General features: G+C 42.0%; 1 long non-coding RNA gene across 1 annotated transcript; it reads right to left on the bottom strand.

The window, feature by feature from the left end:
• Window positions 1-7,480: 7,480 nt before the first annotated feature.
• LOC120858498 lies at window positions 7,481-9,293 on the bottom strand. The gene is made up of 2 exons (XR_005719881.1): window positions 8,443-9,293; window positions 7,481-8,111 (listed from the first exon to the last, which is right to left on the bottom strand). It is a non-coding gene; the product is annotated as an uncharacterized LOC120858498 (long non-coding RNA).
• Window positions 9,294-9,563: the final 270 nt, after the last annotated feature.

The following is a 9,563-nucleotide window of genomic DNA, read 5'->3' as shown; positions in this document are numbered from 1 at the left end:
AAACTTGGAACTTCCAACCCAGCCCTGAAAATGCCGCGCGCTCTCCCACGCGCTGATGGCAGGCCTGGCCCTCCGCCAGAGAGTTCAGTTGCAAAGCTGGAAATTCCCTGACTTAAAACAATGTCTGGGTGTTTTCTGCTTCCTAGGAGCTTGGAAGGAGGGGGAAAAGTTTAATAAAAGTGTTGCTTAATTTGACTTCTCCTGCCCTGCGTACCTATGTGCTTCATCTGGCTTCATTAGATGTGCCAGCCACAAAAAGCTGCTATAAAACACTCAGTGAGCCACACGAAGAGATTACTTCATGGTTCTCATCCAGCAAATAGCAGTGTGCTCAGGTATTGTATAAGACAAACACCTCCCCCCTCAAAAAAAATTGGACACAGTCCCTGCTTTCTTGGAGTCAATAAACCAAGGAGTCCAGATAGAAGGCTAATTAATACTTCAGATATGTATTTCTTTAAACAAATTTTTTTTCCATTATGATTTATTATACTTCCCAGGTGGCACAGTGGTTAAGAATCCACCTGCCAATGCAGGTCCTGCGGAGACCCAGGTTTGATCTCTGGATGGGGAAGATCCCTTGAAAGAAGAAATGGCAACCCACTGCAGTATTCTTGCCTGGGAAACGTCATGGACAGAGGAGCCTTGTGGGTTACAGTCCATGGGGTTGCAAAGAGCTAGACACAACTGAGAGTGTGCACCCATGCCCACGGCACACACACACGTACACACACGGTTTATTACAGGATATTGAATATAGTTCCTATCCTAGGACCTTGTTTATCCATTCTCTATATAATAGCTTGCATCTGCTGGTCCCAAATTCCCAATCCGCCCCTTCCTTCTCCCTCACCTTGGCAAACACAAATCTATTCTCTGCGTCTGTGAGTTCGTTTCTGTTTTGTAGTTAAGTTCATTTCTGTCATATTTTAGATTCTATATATAAGTAATATCATATAGTATTTGTCTTTCTCTTTCTGACTTACTTTGCTTAGTATGGCAATCTCTAGGTCCGTCCATGTTGCTGCAAGAGGCATTAGTTCATTCTTTTCTATGGCTGAGTAGCTTTTATTTAAATCTATGTATCACATCTTCTTTATCCACTCGACTGTTGATGGACATTTAGGTTGTTCCCATATTTTGGCTATTGTGGATAGTGCCGCTATGAACATACAGGTGTGTGAAGATTTCTTTTTCTGCTTCACCTGCTTCTTCCTATTCTTATTTCCCCTATCCTTTCACCCCTCCTTCCCCTTCATCCATTTCTTGCCCTTTCCTCCTTCAGGTTCTCCTTTCTATGACAGAGGTTAAGGGCATGACAGCTCTTTCACTGCTCTCAGGGTTAAGGGTAAAAGTAAGTGATTTAGAGCTCACTTCCCTTCTCAACCCACTTCTCTTGGCTGAAGTTCACTTTTAGGAGGAGTAAAAGAGAATACCTCATCAACAAGCTTTTTCTGGCAGTGAAGAATATAAGCGAATACATAAACAGTAAATCACAGAATTCCAGGGAATGAAGAAGACTTTGAGCCTTGGAAACTTACTCTCTCACTTTATAGATAAGAAAAATGAGATCCAGAGGTCTGATGACCTACACAAAAAGGGAGCATCATCATCAAAGGGTCTAAGACTCAGGCCTTGTTTCTAAGTCAATGCTCCTTCCCTGGGTATATTAGATGCCAGATAAATATATGTGCCTGGGAAGGCAATCTGTGGGCCTAATCCTATCCCACCACTGCAAGTTCTCTCTTATCCCATCATATTAAATGAAACTGCCCAGGGATGTCACGTTAAGGGCTTGTCTATTGACTGTGTCTCCAGGTAAATGAGTAATGTGAGAGTGGTTAGGACAGCAAGTCCCGACCTGCCTCCAGTGATCTGGGCAGAACAATCTGGATCAGTGCTCTCCAACAGTTATAATGTAAGCCATGAGGGAGAGCCACTCATATAATTTTGAATTTTCTAGTAGTCATGTTAAAAAAGAAAAGTAAAATGAAACAAGTGAGATGGATTTTAATATATTTTACTGGATCTAATTGATCTAAAATATAATACCAATGGACCGTCAGTTTTAAAACTGTATTAATGAGATATTTTATGTTCTTTGGTTTTGATACCTAATGTTTGACATTGAGTGTGTGTTTTGCACTTACAGTATCTTCGGTTCAGACTAGCCATTTCACTAGGCTACACATTCCTGGAACATTGTGGACCCTAGCACACACTGGACAGGGCAGATCTAGATGTTTTATCTCATCTGTAAAAATGAGAAATTAAGACTATCAGGGATTTTCAAACTTCTCTGCTTCAAGTCCTGGGAATTCTTTAGAGGTGCCTCAAGGAGAGAAAGAGAGAGAGAGAGACTGTGTGTGTGTGTGTGTGTGTGTGTATGATGGGATAAGTAGAGACCGTCTCCTTCCACTTCAAGCCAGCTACTTCCTGCATTAACTGTTTCAAATATTGGACTTTTGTGTGACGTTTTATTGGGAGACGACATTCTACAGCTAAATAAAGATGCTTTAAAAACCTTTGAACAGCATAATCTTGTAAATTTCACTGAGTACTACAGCCTAGTTGTAGGAATGGAATGGAAAAGGAGTAAATAGATATCTTCCAGCAAAAAAAAAAAAAAAGGGGGGGCCAGATGACAAGCATGGGAGTGGCCCCACACTCCAGCTAGTTGTAAAAAATGTGGCTGTGACCTGTAGATTAGTGTGTTAGGCACAGACTGACTCTTTCGCACCTGGGCAGGTTAATGGGTAACAGTTTGAGCTCTCAACCAGGATTTTGTCTAGTAGGACTGTCCTGGGGCCCTAGCCTTTTCCACAGGCCAGACTGTCTGTAATCTGGGCTGATGGATGCACAGAGGTCACAGAAGGACAGGCCTTTGTGGAACACAGGACCTTGGCTTTGTTATTCCCTAAGCATCCCAGCTTGAGGACACTCTGCACACAGGGCTCCATGTGTGGCCCCAAAGACTTTATCCTGCTCTCTTCATTTTAAACTGTAATATACAAGAAAATACACACAACAGCTGCAAGATTCAAACAGCTATATCAGCAAAGGACGCAGTGTTGGAGGATATCATTAAATCCAGGTTCACAGCCAGCAGCCAGCACACCCACTCACTTCCCAGGGCCAGGCCAGTGTGAGATGGAGACTGTGGCCACAGTCCTTTGAAACTCAACTGCTCAGGAAATTCACACATTTTTGTTAGATTGTTATTCTCTATTTAACGAGTTATTAAGTAGCCCCACTGCATTCAGTTAGACATATGGTCACCACCCTCTGGAATTTCTCAAATATTCTGGTAAAATGAAGATGTCCTCTTCAGTTTGGCTAAAAATTCTCAGAATCTTAAGCAAGCTAGAGATGAAAATATATACAGCAGTCCATGTCATGTTTATATTACCAAGGAGACAATTAAAAACATAGCCTGAATAGGCTGTTTCCTCAAAAAATTAAAAATAGAGCTATCATGCATATAGGCTCAGTTGCTCAGTCATGTCCAACTCTTTGCAACCCCGCGGACGATAGTCTGCCAGGCTTCTCTGGCCATGGGATTCTCCAGGCAAGAATACTGGAGTGGGTTGTCATTTCTTCCCCTTGGGGCTCTTCTCAACCCAGGGATTGAACCCTGGTCCCCTGCATCTCCTGCATCGGCCGGTGGGTTCTTTACCACCAAGCCATCTGGGAATCACAGAGCTACTGTGTGCTGTGCTTAGCTGCTCAATCATGTCTGACTCTTCACAACCCCTGGACTATAACCCTCCCGGCACCTCTGTCCATGGGGACTCTCCAGGCAAGAGCTATCATATGATCCAACAATTCGACTTATCCAAAGGAAATGAAAACTCCAGCACAAAAAAATATGTGCACCCCCATGTTCACTGCAGCCTTAATTTACAATGGCCAAGATATGGAAAATGAATTAAGTGTTCATCGATGGATGAATGGATAAAGTAACGTGAGATACACACATGTGCGCACACACACACACACAATGGAGCATCATTCAGCCATAACAAAAGAAGGAAATCCTGCCATTTGCAATGACATGGATGGACCTTGAGGGCATTATGCTAAGCAAAATAAGTCAGACAAAGACAAATACTGAATGATCTCACTTATATGTGGAATCTTAGAAAAAATAGTTCAGTTCAGTTCAGTTGCTCGGTCGTGTCCAACTCTTTGCAACCCCATGAATCGCAGCACGCCAGCCCTCCCTGTCCATCAACATCTCCCACAGTTCACCCAGACTCATGTCCATCGAGTCCGTGATGCCATCCAGCCATCCCATCCTCGGTCATCCCCTTCTCCTCCTGCCCCCAATCCCTCCCAGCATCAGAGTCTTTTCTAATGAGTCAACTCTTCACATGAGGTGGCCAAAGTACTGGAGTTTCAGCTTTAGCATCATTCCCTCCAAAGAAATCCCAGGGTTGATCTCCTTCAGAATGGATTGTTTGGATCTCCTTGCAGTCCAAGGGACTCTCAAGAGTCTTCTCCAACACCACAGTTCAAAAGCATCAATTCTTTGGCGCTCAGCCTTCTTCACAGTCAAACTCTCACATCCATACATGACCACTGGAAAAACCATAGCCTTGACTAGACGGCCCTTAGTCAGCAAAGTAATGTCCCTGCTTTTGAATATGCCATCTAGGTTGGTCGTAACTTTTCTTCCAAGGAGTAAGCGTCTTTTAATTTCATGGCTGCAGTCACCATCTGCGGTGATTTTGGAGCCCCCCAAAATAAAGTCTGACACTGTTTCCACTGTTTCCCCGTCTATTTCCCATGAAGTGATGGGACTGGATGCCATGATCTTCGTTTTCTGAATGTTGAGCTTTAAGCCAACTTTAATAAATTTATGGATTCAAAGAATAGATTGGTGGTTGCCAGAGATGGAGAATGGGTAAAATGAATGTGGTTAAAAGCTACAAACTTCCAGTTATAAGATAATAAGTAAATAAGCTCCGGGGATGTGATGCACAGCGTGGTAACTATGGTCAATAATACTGTGTGGTATGTTTGGAAGTTCTTAAGAGAGTAGATTCTGAAAGTTCTCATCACCAGAAATAAGTTTTTTTTAACTTTGTGTGGTGATGGCTATTAACTAGACTTACAGTGATCATTTTGCAATACGCACATATACTGAATTATCACATTATGCATATAAAACTAATATAATGTGTCAATTATATCTCAATTTTTTGAAAAGCAAGGTCTAGTCCCAGATCTATCCCTTAAAAGAAGAATGCTTATAATGAAGATGTTTCTAAGAAGAAAAAAAAAAAAAAAAACACCCAGTACATTCCCTACTTTCCCAACTCTTCTCCATTTACTTACCTCTGTTTAGGGATAGCTGCATCTTTGGATTGAGTGTAAACAGAAATCCTCTAGAAAAGACTCCCCAAACTTTGGACTCTGGCGGAGGTACCTCCTTTCAGAGAGGTGGCATCATTAGATTAGAAATAAAGTATACAATAATTGTATTACATTTGAATCATCCCCAAACCACTCCTTATTCTCTGGTCTGTGGAAAAATTGTCTTCCACAAAACCAGTCTCTGGTGCAGAAAAGGTTGGGGACTGCTGTTCTAGATGCTCCTTCAGGTACGAGGGAAAATACTGCCTTAAGTGTCTAGCAACACACACACAATCAGTCACTCAGTTCAGTCGCTCAGTCGTGTCCGACTCTGCGACCCCATGGACTGCAGCACACCAGGCCTCCCTGTCCATCACCAACTCCCAGAGTTCACCCAAACCCATGTCCATTGAGTTGGTGATGCCATCCAACCATCTCATCCTCTGTTGTCCCCCTCTCCTCCTGCCCTCAATCTTTCCCAGCATCAAGGTCCTTTCAAATGAGTCAGCTCTTTGCATCAGGTGGCCAAAGTACTGGAGTTTCAGCCTCAATATCAGTCCTTCCAATGAACACCCAGGACTGATCTCCTTTAGGATGGACTGGTTGGATCTCCTTGCAGTCCAAGGAACTGTCAAGAGTCCTCTCCAACACCACAGTTCAAAAGCATCAATTCTTCGGTGCTCAACTTTCTTTATGGTCCAACTCTCACACCCATACATGACTACTGGAAAAATCATAGCCTTGACCAGATGGACCTTTGTTGACAAAGTAATGTCTCTGCTTTTCAATATGCTGTGTAAGTTGGTCATAACTTTCCTTACAAAGAGTAAGTATCTTTTAATTCCATGACTGCAATCACCATCTGCAGTGATTTTGGAGCCCAGAAAAATAAAGTCAGCCACTGTTTCCACTGTTTCCTCATCTATTTGCCATGAAGTGATGGGACCACATGCCATGATCTTCGTTTTCTGACTGTTGAGCTTTAAGCCAACTTTTTCACTCTCATCTTTGACTTTCATCAAGAGGCTCTTTAGCTTCTCTTCACCTTCTGCCATAAGGGTGGTGTCATCTGCATATCTGAGGTTATTAATATTTCTCCCAGGAACCTTGATTCCAGTTTGTGCTTCTTCCAGCCCAGCGTTTCTCATGATGTACTCTGCATATAAGTTAAATAAGCAAGATGACAATATACAGCCTTGACGTACTCCTTTTCCTATTTGGAACCAATCTGTTGTTCCATGTCCAGTTCTAACTGTTGCTTCCTGACCTGCATACATGTTTCTCAAGAGGAAGGTCAGGTGGTCTGGTATTCCCATCTCTTTCAGAATTTTCCAGTTTACTGTGATCCGCACAGTCAAAGGCTTTGGCATAGTCAATAAAGCAGAAATCGATGTTTTTCTGGAACACAAACAATAGTAGTAGCCATTTGTGTGCCAGACACTGTGTTGCACATTTACTTGGACAGGTTGCTTCATTTAATTTTGTAGCAACTTTTTTCAGTAGCCCATGATTTATGAAAGACAGGTTGGCTGAGTGAGGATCAGAGGCTTCCTCAACATCACAAAGTCAGGGTGTAGTAGAACTGGAATGCTAACTCAAGCTTAAAGGATATGCCAGAGCCTCTGTGTCTTAACTAACAACATTCTCTTGCCATCTTATCTGTGGACCAATCTGTGCATTTTTTAAAAAGACAATTCTATAGAAATTTATTAGACCATAGTTGTACAGAAAAGGACAACTCAGTATGTTCCTGCTCAGGATTTATTAATGTGGGAGGGGGTATTAACTAAATGGGGCTTCCCCGGGTGGTAAAGCTAGTGGTTAAGAACCTGCCTGCCAGTGCAGGGGATGATACGAGATGCAGGTTTTATCCCTGGGTTAAGAGGATCCCTTGGAGCGGGGCATGGCAACCCACTCCAGTAGTCTTCCCTGAAGAATCTCATGGACAGAGGAGCCTGGCAGGCTACAGTGCAGAGAGTCACAGAGTTGGATACGATTGATGTGGTTTAGCTGAGTGACTGCACTGAACTAAACTGAAGTGGTTTAGCATGCGCGCACGCACACGCACACATTACCTAAATGATATATACTTAGGTTTGACAGACACAGAGAAGGTCCCTACAGTTGTTAAGCATTATTATTGGTCTGGAATAATAATACTTAATTCCTGTAGGAAGCCACTTTCCTCCATTTGAAAAACAAATCAAGTCTTTCCTTACTCTACTCTGATTCCTACCAAGAGCCTGGACTTATGTTACATTTCTATAGGAGAGAAAATGGGACAAATAGGTTGAGGAATTTTTTTTCTTATATGTGGATTTAATTATATCAAATCTTGCAAAGCTTTTCAAATGAATTACACTCAGTTCTACACTAACAACTTACTTCTCTTGAAAAAAAAAAAGTAAAATGTAGATTGCCCAGGAAAAAGAGAGCAAAAGCATCATGCCCTGAGGGTCTTAATTCCAGCAGTCTGACAACTCAGACATTTTCTGATGTGAATGTGTTACAAGAGAAAGCCTGCTCAACAGCTCTGGGGCTTCTAAGTATCTGCATTTTAATAGAGTCCACTTGAAAATCAGACTTTTCTAGACCCCGGTAATGGGACTGTAATCATGGGCTGACCTGTGGTTGAGCTAATGTTTTGGTTAACAGTCCTCATTTTCCTAGATGATCTTGTCACAGCTGTGGTTTCCTCAAAACTCCAATACTTCTTCTGATCTCTTTTGGCTTATGACTTTTTCCCTGTTTCACTGAGAAAAAGAGAAGCAACCAGATGAGAACAGCCACAAATGTCAACCCCCAACTCCCCACATGACTGCATCTATCACTATATATCCTGTCTTCCCTCCATTTATCAGAGACGAATGGTCTCTGCTTCCATCTAAGTCCAAGCCCCAGACTTTATCATCCTCTTTCATCAGCTCACTAACATCATTTAACCTCCTCTCTCCTGTATCAACATTTCTTTCCTTTTCTTTTGGACCATTTCCATCTGCATACAACTCTGATGCAATTTCACCCATTTTTAAAACAAAAGAAAACAACCACCACAAAAAACAAGACCCCCTCTGTTGACCTTACCTATACTATTCTCTGATTATTGCCATATTCCTCTTTATAGAAAATGTCTCAAAAGAGTTCTCTTTATTCATCATTTCCTCCTCTTCTTTTCTCTTGACCTCATTTGCACACCAAGTTTCATCCCTACCACTCAATGAAATAGCTCTTTTCAAAGTAACCAGTAGATTCTGAGCTCTCTCTTCCTGGACGAAGCTGAGGCATTGAACATAGTTGCTCACCCTCTTCTCCTTCACTTTCTTCTCCTGACTGCCAGGATGCCAAGCTCTTTGGCCATTGCCTGTCTTCTTTGATTCTTCATCTTCATGTCCTCATTAATATTGGTGCTTCACCCTCTGCTGAATCTCTACTCTCCTAGAGATGTCATCTAGTTTCCTGTTTTTAAATAACATCTTTTCACTGCATGTGTATCTCCAAACCAGATCACTCTCCTGAACTCCAGTCTTGCATAACCAACCACCTGCTTGGCATCTTCACACAGTTATTTCAGTCTTCTTGACCTTAACATATCACCTTGAACCTGCTCTTCATATAGCTTTCCCTCTCTCAGTAGATGTCAGCTTTATCCTTCCAGCTTCTCAGAGCCAAAACCTTGAAGGCAGGAAAAAGAGGACAAAAATAGTACCTATCTCATGGGCCTATTGCATAGATTAAATGAGTCAATATTTGTCAAGAACTTGGAACAGTGCCTTGTATATAATTAACACTATATAAACTTCTCTTAAATAATTAAAATAAATCATCATCTTTGGCTCTTCTCTTTTTCTCACACTATTTATCCCTAGTGGCTCAGGCGGTAAAGACTCCATGTGCAATAGAGGAGACTGGGGATCGATCCCTGGGTAGGGAAGATCCCCTGGAGAAGGAAATTGCAACCCACTCCAGTATTCTTGCCTGGAGAATTCTATGGGCAGAGTAGCCTGGCAGACTACAGTCCATGGGGTCGCAAAGAATCAGACATGACTGAGCGACTAACAGTTTCACACTTTCAAATTTCTGTTAAATAATTAAAATAAATTGTCATCTTTGGCTCTGCTCCTTCTCTCACACCCATTATCTAATTATTAGCTAATCATGTTGGCTCTTCTTTAGAAATAAAATGTATAAAGCATGTTCTCTTCTTG

Source organism: Oryx dammah, unplaced genomic scaffold (genome assembly GCF_014754425.2).
Source record: "Oryx dammah isolate SB20612 unplaced genomic scaffold, SCBI_Odam_1.1 HiC_scaffold_29, whole genome shotgun sequence".
NCBI classification, from domain to species: domain Eukaryota; kingdom Metazoa; phylum Chordata; class Mammalia; order Artiodactyla; family Bovidae; genus Oryx; species Oryx dammah.
Note: the sequence above shows the minus strand (reverse complement) of the source record. Positions and strands in the feature narration are given on the sequence as shown.